The 16385-nt window shown below is 41.9% G+C and overlaps 1 protein-coding gene across 1 annotated transcript in view; it reads left to right on the forward strand.

Annotated features, from left to right (window-relative positions):
- APBA1 (amyloid beta precursor protein binding family A member 1) overlaps window positions 1-16385 on the forward strand; it is an 85359-nt gene that overhangs the window by 33549 nt on the left and 35425 nt on the right. The gene's annotated exons all lie outside the window — the stretch shown is intronic.

Genomic DNA, 16385 nt, shown 5'->3' on the forward strand with positions numbered 1-16385 from the left:
TGCACTTCCATATAGCTTTCATTTATTTTGTTTGTTTGTTTTCCTCCCTTTTTCCCCTTTCCCTTTTATTTCCCCTTAGTTAAATTGTTTAGTTCATGGTAGTCTTTATTTAATTATTGTAATTATTTCCCTTTAATTAAATTATCCTTATCTCAACCCGTGAGTTGTTCTTTGCTTTACTTTTCCCCCTCCTTATCTAAAGGAGGGGGAGTGAGAGAGCGGTTGTGGGGTTTAGCTGTCCAGCACGGTAAAACCACCACAGAAGGCAAAACCAATCTTTTAGTATTTCGCCCACCTTACCAGAGGTTTTCCCATACTTTTAAGTCATACACCTGTTAGCAGTCCCTAATCTATAATGTATGTTCTCTGCATTGAATGAAGGATTGCTAGCTATGGCTTGAACTTCAGAGCATTGCAGAGAGGAGCCTGTTACCTGCTCATGTGAAGGTAACCATCTATATTGTATTAAAGAGCACTGAATATACGTTAACACTTTTTGGTTAATACTTTTTTTTTTTTTTTTTTATTCAGTCCATGTGGTGGGCTGACCTTGGCCAGCTGCCACTCCCACCCAGCTGTTCTCTTAACAGCTCCCTCAACTCCCCTTGATCAGCAGGACAGAGGATGAAAATATGATCCTGCGGGGGCTCTCCATGGGCCGCAGCCTCCTCCAGGCCACATCCACCTGCTCCACCGGGGGCTCCTCCACCCGTGGGGGGGCTGCAGCGTGGAGATCTGCTCCATGTGGGACCCATGGGCTGCAGGGGGACAGCCTGCTCCACCGGGGGCCTCTCCCTGCACAGCCCGCAGGGGAACTGCTGCTCCAGTTTCCCTCGCTCCTCGCTGCCGTGCAGCATTTCACCCTCCTTTCCCCGGGCTGTCCCCAAGGCACCACCATCCTGGCTGCAGGCCCGGCCTGGCCATGCCCTGTGGTGGGGCTGTTGGAGCCCCCTGGAGCCGGCTGTGCCCGGCATGGGGCATCCCCGACCTTGCCTCACAGAGGAGCCCTTTGCCTCCAGCACCTCGGCACTACACCCCATAAAAAGCAACCCTGCAGGTACCTTGGTAGGTCAAGTGAGGTATTTTCTTCTTCTTAAAAAAACTTTAGAGTTGTGGGCGGCTTCGTGTTTGCTTACAAGAAGCAGAGCTGGGTGATGTCGGAGGGTGCCAGGTTGGTGAAATGGCTGGCTGTGACTGGGGCTTTCCTGCGGTGATAAAAGGGCATGTGCTGGGAGAAAAACAGTGTGGTAGAAAGTGTGATACATCAGAAAATTACAACAGAAAGAGCACATCAGTAGGAAATTTGGGGAAGGTAATTCAAGTGCTTGCACCTGCTCCTTCATATGCAAAATTCATATGCATATGCTTAGGTTTCTGGTTGCTGATGACCCCCAAGCCTGCCAATGCTGCAGGTGTTGGACTGGACATGGACTTCTGTAGGAAGGACTGTCCGACTGGACACGAGAAGTATTAGGGTTTTGGGGTGGGGGATGGAAGTGAAACCACGTGTTCCTGCTTGGAGCCCTTAGGCAGCAGTGTTTTGACCTCAGTTCATTCGTCCCCTTTGCAGTCTTGACAAATGCCCCCTTACTTCAGTGTATTAGAGTGGTTTAGTTCTTCACAGTATGCATGGATTACTGATCTTGAGCTTGTTAACAGGTGAATCTGTCGTGCCTTGAGTTGGACTGGTGAGTTTGTTGATACTTATTTTTTTCCTATTTTTCCACTAATAGCCAGGTTTCCTGGGTGAGCCCTTTAAAGTGTTTGTCTGCACATTGTTACTCTTAAATGCTGCAAAATAAACCTGTATTTCAGCTTCTCAACACATTTGGTTTTCTGAATTGTGGTTTGTATTGTTATTTCCCAGACCATGCAGAGCTAAATATCAAAGTACAAAGAATTAATTCTATTTCTTCTGAACCATCAGGAAGGAAAGGCACTTTCTGCACCATTGTGTTCCTCCTCATAAAGTAGCAGTTTTTCTGTCAGTACATATTTCCTTTGCTGATTTTTGCTGTTAGGTTTTTGCCAATTGTTTAGGTTTATATATTTCACATTTTCTCTCTACTCTTTCTAGAGTGGCTATTTGTGTGAGATCTGCCTTGCTTTGTGCATGCGGTGCTTTCGATTGTTCTGATATGTTTGGAAGTACATAGAGAGTTGGAAACCTTGCTGTGATGCCATTATTTAGGTCCATTTCTGTACTTAAATGAAAGAATTGGGGTTGTAGTTCATCTGAACAATTTTCTATTGCTGACCTTTATCTAGCCTTCAGTGTTCCCATTTGTGGTTGAACACAGTCCCCTTGAGAATTACTGGTCTACTATGTGCTCATTTGCGTTCTGCACTATGATTTTTCACGCCAGTATAAGCGATAATAATAATAACTTCATAATTCTGTTGCAAAATTTTTCTGCTTGCTTCCAGACTCTCTGATTTAAATGCCTGCTTCAGTGGTTGTGCACTTTGTGGCATCATGTGCAGCGATGCAGAAACCTATTGCCAGACTATCCAGTCCAATCTGAATAATGTTTGGAAAGGCTTTTTTTTTTCTCCCCTTTTTTTTCTTTGTAATCTTCTCTTAAGAGGGAGATTTTGTGTGCTTGCCTCCACAGGAGAGAGCTTGGTGGTGGTGTGCCTGCTTCTGTTGCATTTCTCCTGTTTGTGGCTGTGGGTAGTTCACAGTTAACCTAGTTGGGTTTACAGAGATGTGCATGGAGAGCAGCATGGCAGGGCATCACGACATTCCTTTGTGGTGGATGTTGGCAGTTTTGTGATGTAGGAGTTCATCCCTCTGTTGCACCTTTGCTTCACCAAATCCCTAGTTTGAAAGTTTGCAGTAAGAAAGGTCTGTACCTCTCCAGACCTGCTTTCCCAGAGTCTGGATATGACATCATTTGATTCGTTCCCACTTTCTGACCTATGGTGTCCTGCAGCTTTTCCTGTATGTGTTGGGATTCTTCTCTCATTTGATTAAAATAACCTTCTGATCTCAAGCAGGTTGACGAGTGCTTTCCAAAGGTCTGTTATGTGCTTCTTGTCTTTTGGGCTGTCCATTTAGCTTCTAGCCCAATCTGAGGTTTATATGTGTCTCTTAAATTACTGTGGATTTGACTCACTTCTCATCTTCATTTTGGGGATGATGATAATCTCTTACAGTGTGTAGAGTGGTTGGAATTTTGATACTTGAACAAAATTTGATGCTGAGCTTCACAATAGCTGTATGTCAACAAGTCAAAGACTTAAAAAAAATATATTTTTTTATGGAACATCCCATTTTCTTTCTAACTGCAGATAATTCTGAAAATATGACTTAGAAGGAAATAGGCCACAAGTTTTGGAGATGAATTTTTTAAACGAATGTAATTTTATAAACAAGCTACATAAGGGTGTTCTGCATTTGCAGTGGTAATTTCTAGATGCTAGCATCTAGAAATCTAAATTATAGACAAATCTTAAGTTGGCTTTTCCAACCCTGAATACAGTTTCATATGTTGCTCCATTTTTTTCTGCAGAAGGTTTACGCATTTAACAGTCCCTCTTGTGATGCGGCTGAAATTACGATTCCAGTGGTTGCAAAACCAGTCTGCAAACTTGAAAAGAGGATTTTTGTCTGGGATACAGATGTAGAAGCTACATCTTCAGCTTTTAGCTTATTTTTAACTCATTTTTTTATATTGTCACCAAGATCAAATAAGCTGGGGACTTGACCTGTGGACAGCGTTAGCTTCTTCATGTTGCCCGATGATACTCTACTGTAATTTTGCTTGATAAGAATTAAGATTTACTTGACTTGAAGAGCTATTTATGTGGGTTTCTTAACACCTTTCTCTTCTTAAGAAGAGAAAAAGTATTCACACAGTGCTTGTGAAAAGTAAGTGCTATTCAAAAAAAAGACATGCATCTTTGGCAAACTGTGCATAATATTAAAAGAAAATACGGGCATTAGTCCTAATCTGTTTCACAGGCAGGTCTTTCTACTTGTGCTTTTTCTGTTTGTTTCTTCAATATTTGGTCTATTTATATAGCTATTTGGGACAACCTCTGTGAAAAGGTCTTTTGCTTTCAAGCTTTCATCTAATGTTGAATGTTTCTCTCTTGCAAAAGTGTGGTCTGTTTCTGATATCCTGTTCAATTATTTTGGTACAAAGTGGTGGGAATTTCAACTGAAATGAAATTGTAAACCCTTGGAGCCTATCTATGTGCAGAAAGTACTTCTGTATAAATAAGAGATATAAAAGGTGAAACTCACAGGAAAATATTTTTGTGCACAAAATGTTTATGGAAGTCCTCCCACGTCCATCAGTGATTGTTAAGCCAGAAGAAGGCTGGTAAGTAAAAGAGGAAAGGGTTTTGAGGAGATTTGAATGATGTTGTTCAGCCTCACGGCAAGGCATCACAAATTGTTTCAATTTCTGCATGTCTAGCAAAGCTCCATCGTTCTGGCTTAAGTTGTATGTGGATATGAGAGTGACAGAGCAACTGGTGTGGTTGATTCTGGGGTGAATTTCGTTCTGCTGGATATTACAACATTTCTGTTAGTTCTGTGGTTCCTGGAAGCAGTTTTCGTCCAGTACTTCAAAGGTAAATTTATTTACAGAACTGCAGCATTGAGAGGTGTTAGATCAGCCCCTTCTGGCAAAGAACAATGCCCTACTGAGAATTGTGGGTGTTTTTTGAGAAATGAAGCAAGGTTGCTATGAAAGCCGTAATTTTGGGTTTGTACAAGTCAAAAAGTCATTAGGCTGCGCTGCAGCCTCATCTTGCCAACAAGATTAGTCTTTCTAGGTATTGGTCCCTCAGTAGCAAGAGAGTATGCTTGGGAGCCAATAAACAAATAAATGCAGAGGCAAACAGAGTTGCTCTAGAAATAAAAGACAAAAAATTTTAGCCTGCATTAATGTAGGAGGTCACGCAAAGTGGTTTACTGGTCTGCTTGGTCCAAGAGTAATTCTGTGCATGTGGATTTGGATTAGTGCATACCTCACAGGAAAGGCAGGGTAAGATGTCACTCAAAAAGTGTGTTTTGTTCTTTGATTGAATGGTGAAATTGCCTTCTTAATTGTAACTACACTGCTAGCGTGGGTACGCTATGCTCAGGTACCCTGGTACCCAAATTAAGAGTCTTCTAATAGCTTCTGCAGTTGTGGTTACATGAAAGAAAGTTGCACTCTTCTGGTTAGAAAACACGGAATGCATACAGAGATACCGGAGGTGCAGAGTTTCACTTAACGATTCTGATCTAAAATAAGTCATTTTTACAAGTCATTTTCACAAGTCTTTTTTAAACTGAATTAGGCTATTGTGATGCTTTGGTGCCACACCAGATAAATCTTAGCCAGTATCTAATGATACTGGAAGACAAAATTCACAAAATGTATTTAGGAGCAAAAAAACGTAATTTCTAAATACACTTTAAAGAAGTTAAAAGCCAATTTTTCCTCTTCTGTGACTCCTTATTTTTTTGAATAACTTACATGACTTTATTTTGATTCTTCATGTGTTTTTTTTTGGAAACATCTTTTAAATGGGAAACATTTTTAAAGGGGAAAAATGTTGGTTTATATGCAAAGAAAATGAAAGCAATGGCCTTAATAATAAGCAAATATCAGTGAATTTCATGTCTTGCTTATCTTTTCAAGAGTAAGGAGACCAAGCACTAATATGGAGGGTAAAGCAGCATTTAAATTAAAGAATCAAAAAGGGTGCCACTGGCAGGGTTTTAAAATTGTCTGCAAGATCTTCAGCTGTGGTACTTGTAACTGTTTAAATTGCAGAAAGCTTTGCTATGAAGCAGTTCTTGCCTTGTTTTCTTATCTTGTGTGTCGCATGCTCTTCTTTTTTGCTGGCCCTTCACCCTCCCCTTTCAGCTCTTAGTTCCTCCAGGCCCAGCTCCTGTGATGTTTCTTCCCAGGCTCATATTTACCTGTACGAGCAGGCGCATGACATGCACAAACGAGAAGTTTGCTGGTCAGGTCAATTCTGAAGTTTCAGGTGCAACAAGTTACTACAGTAAGGGACATGCAGATGGGACATCCTGGAAGAATTCCTCCCCGTAAGGCCAGTGCAAAACCAGAACAGGTTGCACGGACAGGTGGTGGAATATCCCATCCGCAGAGGGTTTTGAGTTTTGGCCAGAAAAAGTGACAGCAAACACAGTGTGTTATGGGTGTTAGTTCCACTTCGAGGCGCAGAGGATCCATCTGCAAGTCTGCTCTGCAACGTGAACTGAAGCACAGGGCAGGTAGGGACCATCAGAAGCTGCCCCTCGAAAGTGTGCTGCAGAGTCAGACTGAAACATGAATGTGGGCGCACCCTGAGAAGTGCACAGTGTGGGTGCCAATCTGTGCATTCTTATAAGCTGCAGATTTATTGATTTATCTATTGCCCCTTTAACTTTACTGGTTACCATGGGCCTTTACAACGTTTGCAGGCCTAAAAGCTCTATTTGTCTAGCAATGCCCATGTAACCTAACAGCAGACATCGGCCTGATTGATTGCAAACACAGAGTCAAATCCTGTAGTGAAGTGCTGATGTTAACATAATCCTGTAGCACCCACCCTACAGAGCTGTGGGAAATACCTAATTCTGTGGTACTTTCCTATTTTTTTCTAATCCACTTCCGTATTTAAAGTTAATTCAGTGGCACCCCATGTTCATTTTAAAAAGTTTTGTTCTGTTTTGTTTTGTTTTTTCTTGAGAGAGGTCACATCTTCAGTACTTGTCCTGACTTTAAGAAGTTAAGGACAAAAGGATGCTGAAGTACAGCAAAGAGAAGTGAAATTAGTGTGTGCGTGTTTATAAGGTCACTCAGGAAAAGGTCTGGTATTTGAAGAGAGGGCCGAACTGTTCTGCATGATGCGGAGCAGAGACCAGACCAGCGTGGTTTTTAATTTTAGTGAAATACCACTGGAGAATAGTGGCATTTAAGCCTGGATAGCAGAAGAGAAAGACATCCTATTGTAGGAGGGATGATCCGTCCTTGAAAAGGAATAAAAAGATAACGCAGAATAACTTCAAATCCCCATTTTTGTAGAATTCCTCTTATCTAGGGCTCATGGAGCATTTAAGAGGCCTCTTATTTTTCTCTTTATAATAAAGAGAAATAATTAGGACTTCCATTTCCAGGAAAGAAAGGGTCATGAGCATCCGTGCAATACGTGGCCTTTGCAATAGCTTCTAAGGATAAGTGAAAGGAGCCATTGACTCTCAGACTGTCTGTGAGCACATTGGAGGAGAAAAGTTAATAGATGGATACCTAAATATTTTAATTTCTTCAAGTATTGAATCATTTTAGACTTGTATTGTTCCTCCTGTAATCTTACCTCTGTGAAATATGTTTTACCTTTCAGATGCCCTGTTTGGTTGTTGCTTTTCTCTGCTGTAATTTCACTACTTGGATTTGTAATTATTTTTAAAAGATAAGGTTAATAATCCATAATAAAAATATTTTCAGTGGAACTTACTCTTCTACTAAAATCCAAGTGTTGCTGTATAAGAAGAGAAGACAAAGTAACCTACTTTTACAAAAATGTGGGTCATCTGAAGTTTGTTTTGAAATAATTTGTATTTGGAATGGGGACAAAAGCGCTGGGGGAGGGAGAAAAAATGATTTTAAAAGTAAGACAACGGGCACCCCACCTGTGCTTAGACTATCCCTTACTCATGTTCTGTTTCCCATATGACTAATGCTATATCTTTTTTTTTCTCCCATAGTCTGTATGTATGGCTTGACTATACTTGTCCGCATGGAAATGGGGTAAAAAGCATGTTTGGGTGATTCCCCTCATTATTATTTGTTTTATTCTGAACTCCGCGGTATGCAGCTTGGTTCTGGTAAGCTCGTTTTCCTGGCGAGTAGAGACTGGCAAAAGCTTCGTGTGTCTGATGCAACGCATCTGGTTTTGATTTTCTTGATCTGGCAGCGCCGTGTGATCAGGGTAACTCGATTAGCACCGTGTGCGTGTGTGTTTGCCTCATCCCGATGGGACCCTGCAGCTGCAGGCAGCCTCTGCCCTCCCTGCCACCCGCCCCGCACTGCCCGTGCCCAGGCTGAGCCTTTGAGCCAGCTGCAGCCGCAGGAGACAGTGGAGAAACGCCGGCCCTCATTAGGGGCTAATTGTGTCTGTGGAACAGATTTTGCATGTGGCTGTCTTGTAGCAGGAAGGTGCTGGTGCTGAAAGCAGGTCTCGGTCAAGGTCTTACCGCAGGCAGGGCAAGGAGAGCACCCACCCCGTGTGAGTGAATGGCTGCCCCTTCTCAGCTCTGGGCAGGAGCACGGGACTGCTGGGCTTCCTCAGCCACTGGGGATACACAAATTGTTGAAGCAGACTAGGAGAAAAAACAATGCTTGGCACAGCAAGCCTCCTGAAAATGCGGCGTGTGGTGGTACCTCGGGGCGCATCCGCGCCGGTGCTTCCCGTCAGGAAGGCTGCGGCAGCCGAAGGGCTGCTTGTGGGGTGTCCATTTCTCTCTAATCTCTCAGCATTATGCTGGGGGATGTATGAAGGATGTTTGGCATCCTTCCACGTGGCTCTGGCGAGGGTGACGGGGCTGCCTTTACAGTACAGCTCTGGAGCACGGTTGTGGCTCCGAGAGGGAAGGGAAGCGGCAGAGCGGTTTTCCCTCGAGCCTTTGGAGGTGGTCTCTGCAGATACGTGGGTTTTACTTGTGTGTGTGTTTTTGGTGGTGGTGATTTTTTTGTTTGTTTGTTGGTCTTTTTTTGGTTTGGTTTTGGTTGTTTCTTTGTTTTCTTTTAACATGGAGTAAATCAGCAGCTTGCCCTTGAAACAGAAGTAAAAGGATCTGCAGGTGCTGTGGGAATGTGATGGGTGGAGATTGGAGTGTGCTTGCTCTGAGGGCTAAAATGATAACAGAAAATCCAGTAGAAGAGAAAGTTGTCTGTGTAGGGGGGATAAAAAAGTTAATTTTAATCTGCTGTAACCTATATTATGCATTCCCACTTCCTCCTCCTTTGCATCTGTTTTTTTCTCCGTAGTAGTTGTTTCTTGTGTTTTGTTTTTTTTTTTTTTCCTGAGAAGTTACACAGATACAAGCTCTAACCTTCCGATGTAGTATTTAATTCCATGTTGAATATTGCAGCTGAAAATCACTTTTTTTTTGAGAGAGAGGAAGGGAAGTAAATTTGGTTCCTTTTTTTTTTTTTTTTTTTTTGGCTGTGACTATAGCTTTAAATGAAATCTGTTTGTGAGTGGGATTTCACATTTTCTCCACAAGGTTTTGGAAGTGAGCAGCTCCTACATGATCTTTCTCACCTAATTTTGGTGAGCAGAAGCAGGTATAGGCTCTGTCAGTTGCTTTCACACTAAAGGAAGAGAAAAAAACATCTAATACTTAAAAACTGCATCTTAACAACACAATCCAAACATACATCAGGTCCTTGAAAAGGAGCCTAGGATGTGAAAGCTGGAAAGTGTTAACTCAGTTGTTTTGAAGGTTAAGATTGGGAAGGAAAAGAGCTGATATACCCACCATAATCAATACTTGGGAATTTTATAGGTACCGCATCTCCCCACCTTCCTTACTTTTCCCCAGTCTGAGCACCTCTGCACTCTTCAAGCCTTTCTGGAAAAAGCCTCTGCTAAAAAAGTGTGGGCTTAAGTGTAGGTCTAATTGAAACAACAATTGAAAAAAAGAGTCGATGTTTTCTAGTCTTTCATTTTGGGGGGATGAAAGAGAGGGCAGGGGCTGTAAGATGCGGTGCTTTCAATAGCTCGGTGTTCGAGTTTCCAGGCAGTGGTACCTTTTTAACTCCCTGTACCACCAGGAAAGGTGAAGCAACTTCTGTACCCCACCTGTCCCACTGGCTTTTCCAGCCTGGCTCAGATACAGCTACTTTGGCACTTGTGAAGTTAAATGAGAAATTAAGGAAGAATCAGGTCTCTTGTTTGATGTCTGAGCCCTGGTGCTTTCCATGAGGGTGTATCCTTACCTGGAAGCCCTCAGGAAGTTACGAGCACCTGAGAGCAAATCCTTGTACGGATCAAATGAGGCTGAGTGTAGGAAGTTGCTGGGGTTTGAGCAGAATTGCTGTACCTGTTCAGTGAGCTGATCTTGTGCCTTTGAATTTGGGAAGACAGAAGATGTTGCTCTGTTGTCTTGGTAACTGCTAGATTTGTCACAGATGCCTTTAAGAAGTAGAAGGGGTATTGCTTAGCTGTCCTAGGGGCTTTGTATCCCTCTGTATGTGCACTATTCTGTTACTCTAGCTTTTTTATTTTTAAGGTATTCCTGGAAACAGTATTCTTCAACACATTCCTGTCTGCTGAAGTTCGACCAGTTCGTCTAAGGTGCTAACTGGTGGACTTCCCTCTCTGTCATTTTCTTTGGTTTTCATGGACTCAACATGTATGCTCGGGATCCTTCTCTAACGCCAGGTCCTTCTTTTGCTGAAATAATCCCAACACTGTCCAAATGTTTCTGTGTACCTGACACAACCTGTGGCTTGTTCACATTAAAGAATTCAAAAATGCAATGTGTAACTTGCTTTAAAACTTTCCTTTCCATAACAAAATTGATGAAACTGAATTTCCTCTCATAATATCATTTCAAGGTATCAAATCTGAAGGACTAACTGACTTGAATTTTTTCATAGACGCAGAGTGTTTTGGACGTTGATTCTTCTCTGGTATGTTTTCTGTCTCAATTGCATCAAAGAGTAGTTGCTGCATGGTAGCTGTTTGTGTCGAGACTGTAACGCTAAACAAGAACACAGCTGAGTAAGATTGTCTCAACCAGAAAGGTAGGATTAAGCCTTTATTTGTGTGCAGAGGAGGAATATCCAAGGATTTATTGAACATACTAGCTTACTCTCTGTGAGTGAAGACCGGGGTATTGTTACTCACTGTGAGGATAGTCATGTCCTGCAGTTTACCACATCATATTTATGAGCTCTGTTCATGGTTGTTTTTGTTACACTATTAATGGTACCTAAAAGGAGATGGAAAGTTTATTGGGCTTGTTGTGTCGACTTTATTATATGTTTTTATTTCATTTTGTAGCATAGATCTTATCCCCTATTGTTTAGAGAAAAATATGTTTTTTCATTGCTTATGAAAGTGTCACTAGTGTGGAGATAACGTCATTTGCATTCAGAATGGATCACTGGAGTGTCACTGTTTTCCACTGTGCCCTTTCTTTTTTTTACACAGAGGAGGAAACATTGTAGATTACAGATAATTATATGCCCAGATGCAGTAAAGATTCATTTTTAATAACTGTACCTCTAACAGAGACTGAAATTAGTCTCACGTTGTAATACTGATCTTAGATGTTGTGCTTTGACATTGCTTATCTACTGTTTTAATTTCTCTTTCTCACTTGGAAATTGATTTAATTAATAATTTAGATTATCCAGTTGCAAATTAAAGATGCAATCCATAATACATCCAGAAATAAGAACAGCAATAACCTGTCAGAGAATCCATGGTTCCTTAGCTTCGCTTTTAGAACAGCACTTTTATTTATGATGCTTTGTCATTCTGGTTGGTGAGAGCAATCAGATTTATTCCTTAACCAATTTCAAACTGGGATTTGTGATTATTATTTTTTTTTTTAAAGCATCTTTGGCCTCGTGAGCATAACTGTTGTACTTCACGGTACAGGTTGCCTGTGGGTCCTTGTCAAGATTTTTCTCTAGTGCTTTTGGCCTCTCTCTTCTATTTGGGCTGTAGTACCACGTAACATTTCTCTGGCAGCATGTGGATGGCTTCAGATACTCCCAGAGTCCGTTGTGTCTGTTTCTTCAGGACTTCAGTGACAAATGTGATGGGAAGGATCTGCTTCTTTGCAATCAGACTTCTGCAGTGCCGTAAAGCTTTATCAGCCTTGTGCTCAAGAGACCTCTGTCTCTTTGTTCTTGCTCATAGGAACTTGGTCTGTTGGCACAGAAGGTTCCTGACTAGTGTTCCTTGCTCAGGTTTAAAGCTTAGTTTTGATTAAGATGGGGATTACAAGAACCTGGATGGCACAGTCGGAGTACTCTGTTATGTGTTATCCAGGGAATAGTGACATTTCCAGACTCTACAAGACAGCTGTGTGACTTGTTCAGATTCTTTAGTTATGATGTCAATTCAAATTTAAAGAGATATTTGGGATCTGTTGTAAACAATTTTTAGATTGAAAGCAGAAATTTAAATTTATTCCCTGTAATCAAGGGCTAGCCTGAGATGATATGGTTCAGAAAGCCTACTGCTGATGCACATTCATCCTTTCCACCACAGAATTTTATTCCCTGGATAGAGCTGAAGTAGAATTAGAAACAGTCGGAAACTGAAATCTGACATATGATTTGCTTTGGAGTCAATTAGGTGCATACTGCAGCTTAATCCAATTTATTTCCATCCCAGTGTGGCTGGAATACCGATCGTGCCACGTGGATTTCTTATGTTAAGAACATTTATTGTGTTAAATATGAGGAACCTTATAGTTACTGGTATCCACATAATGCTTGTAATTATGCCTTCGCAAGAATTGGGGGGTTTTGCTTATTTTTCTGCCACAGAATTAAACCTCTTGACATTCCTATTCAAGCAGCTCAGTGTTCCTTTGGTCATAAATTCATGGGTTTGCCTTTTTTTCCTCCATTATGCCTGAAGTTGTACCACAGCGGCTAACTCTAGTTCTCTGTTAGGCACTGCATTTATTTGTAGGTGTACCACAGCCACGCTGATGCTGTAGCTCTCTTTTAATAAGAGTGTTGCCTTACTTTTTGCTAGAAATTTGCATATTCTTTTAGGCTAGTTGTGATCAGAAGAAACTTCTGCAGTTAGAAGGTAGCGCCTCTTGAAATCCACATACCTTGTCCTAATTAGTAAACACGCCAAGAAAGAGAAAATTCTGTATTCAGCCTCCCCGCTCCTAGTAAGAACAGCTTACCTATTTATTTGTTGGCTTAGACTAAGGCGTATGGGTAACAAGCACACATTTACATGCACTTGTAGTGTAAGTGCTTCTGCGTAGGGATAATAAATGCACCTGCAGTTTTAATTTTGTTTAGTTCTGTGAAATAGTTGATGTTTGGAGGTGGGTGTTTAGTGCCTTTTGTTGAGCCCTTTCTTAATCCCCTAAACATTTTTGCAGAAAAGGAGCTTGAAAGTTATGAACAACTGATGCAGTCCTTGGAATAGCTGACTTGAGAAACCTGGCATGCAACATAGGTTAAATAGCAGTCACTCCTCGAGTTCATAAGCAGACCTTAGAAATGGAAGCACCCAAGATGAATGAAATTGGGCTAAAATACTTCCCAGCAAATATTCAAGTCATATTGTGGTGTTAAAACTGATGTGATTGACTTGTTTAGGATATTGCAGTGTTCTTGCAAGGATTCCATGAGGGCTTGTAGTGAATGTTGTGCACCGGGTAGGCTTACATGTGTACATGTTCCTGCTTTACGGTTCCAGTATGGTGAGTGTTGTGGGTACTACAGCTGTCCATCCTTGCCAGTATGAGACTGTGTGTGGTGTGTGTATTCGTGTGCCCACAGTGTGGTGTTAATGTGACTTTCCAGGTGCTGTTTTCACTGACCGGCAATAGACATGCATTTCACAACTTCTGTTTGGAGCTGTTTGGGGTATGCTTGCTTAGCACAGCAGGGAAAGCAGTCAGGTTTCCCAGACAGGTTTCAGTTTGGAAAAGCAAGTCCTCTCTTACAGGAGAGGTGGGGAGTTCTCTCTGCAGAGGCATTGTGTGTGCCGTTCAGTCCTCAGCCATTTCATACCAAAAAGTCCCTTAAAAATTGAGAAGATGACACATGTTTCCTAAAAGAACATACTGGATTTTCTAGAGGTAGCTTTTATCCATGTCTCTATCCACGTACCTGTGCCATACAAGTGGAACATCGGTGCATTGCTGTAGTGGGTTTCTGTGGCAAGGTTTGGTAGCAGGGGGCCATGGGGTGGCTCGTGTGAGAAGGATCTAGAAGCTGCCCCTTTTGGTTTCTTTCCTTTGTTTCCCACTTCTCTCGCTTGTTAGTAATAGGCAATAAATCTTACTATCTCCCTATGCTGAGGCTGTTTTGCCCGTCACAATAATTACTGTGGGATCTCCTTGTCCTTATCTCAACCCTTGAGCCCTTCCCATAGTATTTTCATCCCGTTCCTCCTTGCGGAGGGGGAGTGAGAGAGTGGTTGTGGTGGAGCTTGGTCGCCCACCTGGGTAAAACCACCACAATCGCTGAATCTGGCAAATCATGGGCGCTTTGTGAATTTCCTTGGAGAGCGTGCCAAGACCACTTGTATTCAGAGCCTGTGGCCCTTGCAAATTCAGCCTGAGGTTTCTCTGCTTCAAGTGTGACTTGGAGTTTTGGGTAAATACACCCAAAGAGTGGCTGAGACAAAACTATTTTTGCTCACAAGTTCAGCTGGCACACTAACTTTTCTCTTTTGAAAGTGGTGCGAAATGGTTCGGGCTCTCACACCTGAAAAGACCAATTATAACGCGTGGGCACAAAGGCCCCTTGCAGTGACAGTGGCCGGGAGCTGGGACAGGGCCGCGTGCCCGGGTGGTGGCAGGGCAGGGTCTGGCCCCACTACACTCAGGCACCCATGCACTGGAGGGGGCCACATGCAGAAGAAAGCAAGTGATTGTACATCTGGACATGGGAAACGGATAATAAACCAAGCTGGAAGCTCTCACATTTTCACCTTTTCCCATTGCATGCTTTCCTGAGCGTTAGTGTTGTGGTCTTGCTCCCTGTCGATAGTATGCCCTTGGGTAGTATCTTAAGTACTTAATTTTCAGCATAAAGCAGCAGAGGAAAATCCTCAGACTTAAGCTGTTTCTTACTGTTGCTTGAAACATATGTGGAGAGGTTGTTTCTGTTTTGTTTTTCTTCTTTTTTTACAGGCAGAAGCTAGCTTAACCTTCAGCAAACAGCTGGTTGTTCTAGTAATCAGCCTCTGATTTCTCTGTTTTAAAGACAGGCTCATCCATCAAGTCCTGAGTGCAGAGCTAGGAGTGCTTAGAGAGCACTTTCCCATGTATGTGTGATTACTGGAGCACAGCTGCTGTTCTGGGTAATTAATGTGAGAGTATGATATATTTCAGATGGGTGCTGCGTCTCTATTTCCAAGGTCAGAAGGCCATTTTTTTGCTTATATTCTCTTCTGTCTATGGCATTTTATTTAGGATATTGATTTTTGTTTGCTTGCTGGAGATGAAGTGCTCTTGGAAGGCCTAGTGAGAAAAAACAGGAAGACCTGGTGTCTGCATGAGGAAAATGCTACTAAGAGTTAAAAAACAAAAAAATTAAAAAATGTTATTTAATAGTCTTCAGTTGCCACATGTGAAAAGGGATATAGTTATTCTATACATGGTTCCTTAACACATGGTTCTTCAAATTACCGTTTTAAAGACTGATTGTTAAATAGTCAAATGGATGTACTTGACTTGGATGCATGCTTTTCTTTGAAGGTTGTTGGGGCTTAGGTGAGCTAGGGGCATTTATTCAGATGCCCAGTTCTATATGTAAACTCTATTGAAATAAAAATACATTTGTAAATGATAATTTATTATTTGCAAAGTTAAAAAGTGAAATTTAAATGAAATTATTTGACTCGGGTTGTAGGTAGTTTTCATGCAGTTGAGTCTTACCATCTCTTCTAACTTAACATTGTTTGGTTAAAGATGTGCCAGGATGCGTGTGGTAAAGATCTCAGAAAGTTGGTCGTCATCCTGTGTTTATGTGCAGCTTCATTTCTTTCAGCTGCTTGGAGTGTGACAGATTCAATGCAGAATTTTCAAGCAATCCTCCATCTCAGCCTAACTGTTTCCATGCAAGCTGTTGAAGAGCTTCTAACTGACTTCAGGGCATCTTGTTTGGGATGGGCTTTCCAGAGGGCTGTTATGCATTAACATCTTTACTCTTCCCTTTGTGGGCTTAAAATTGAAAGCTTTGCAGTGCTGCTTTTCTTGTTGCCTAAAATAGTATGTTTTTTGTCATATGCCGGGGGGGGAGAGGAGAGTATTTGGTTGGTGACTTTTGGCACACACCTGTCCATTCTTTCCAGATTTCTTGCAAGTCTTAGCTGGAAAAGACCTTACCTTGTCATGGAAATTTTCTTACTTGCATACCTTCTTTAGGTGGAAAAAGCAAACTATCTGTGTTGGATCTAGCTGTCATATGCTTCCCTAGGGAGAAGAAATAGCTTGCTTCTGATGCACCCTGGGAACCCCTATTTATCTCCGCTGATTTTAAAAGTGCATAGGGTGACTGCCTGAGCTGAAGATACTATATTGAAGGAGTGTAGTATGCACAGGACCGTGTATCTCAGCAATTGCAGACTGCAGTGTTGGAACTGTCTGTCATTTTACGTTACCGCATCCTTCCTTTGTGCTGGGTTAGTGAGGTGTAGGGAGAGTGGTG

The sequence above is a fragment of the Netta rufina genome, assembly GCF_964035555.1.
Source record: "Netta rufina genome assembly, chromosome: Z".
Classification (NCBI taxonomy): Eukaryota; Metazoa; Chordata; class Aves; order Anseriformes; family Anatidae; genus Netta; species Netta rufina.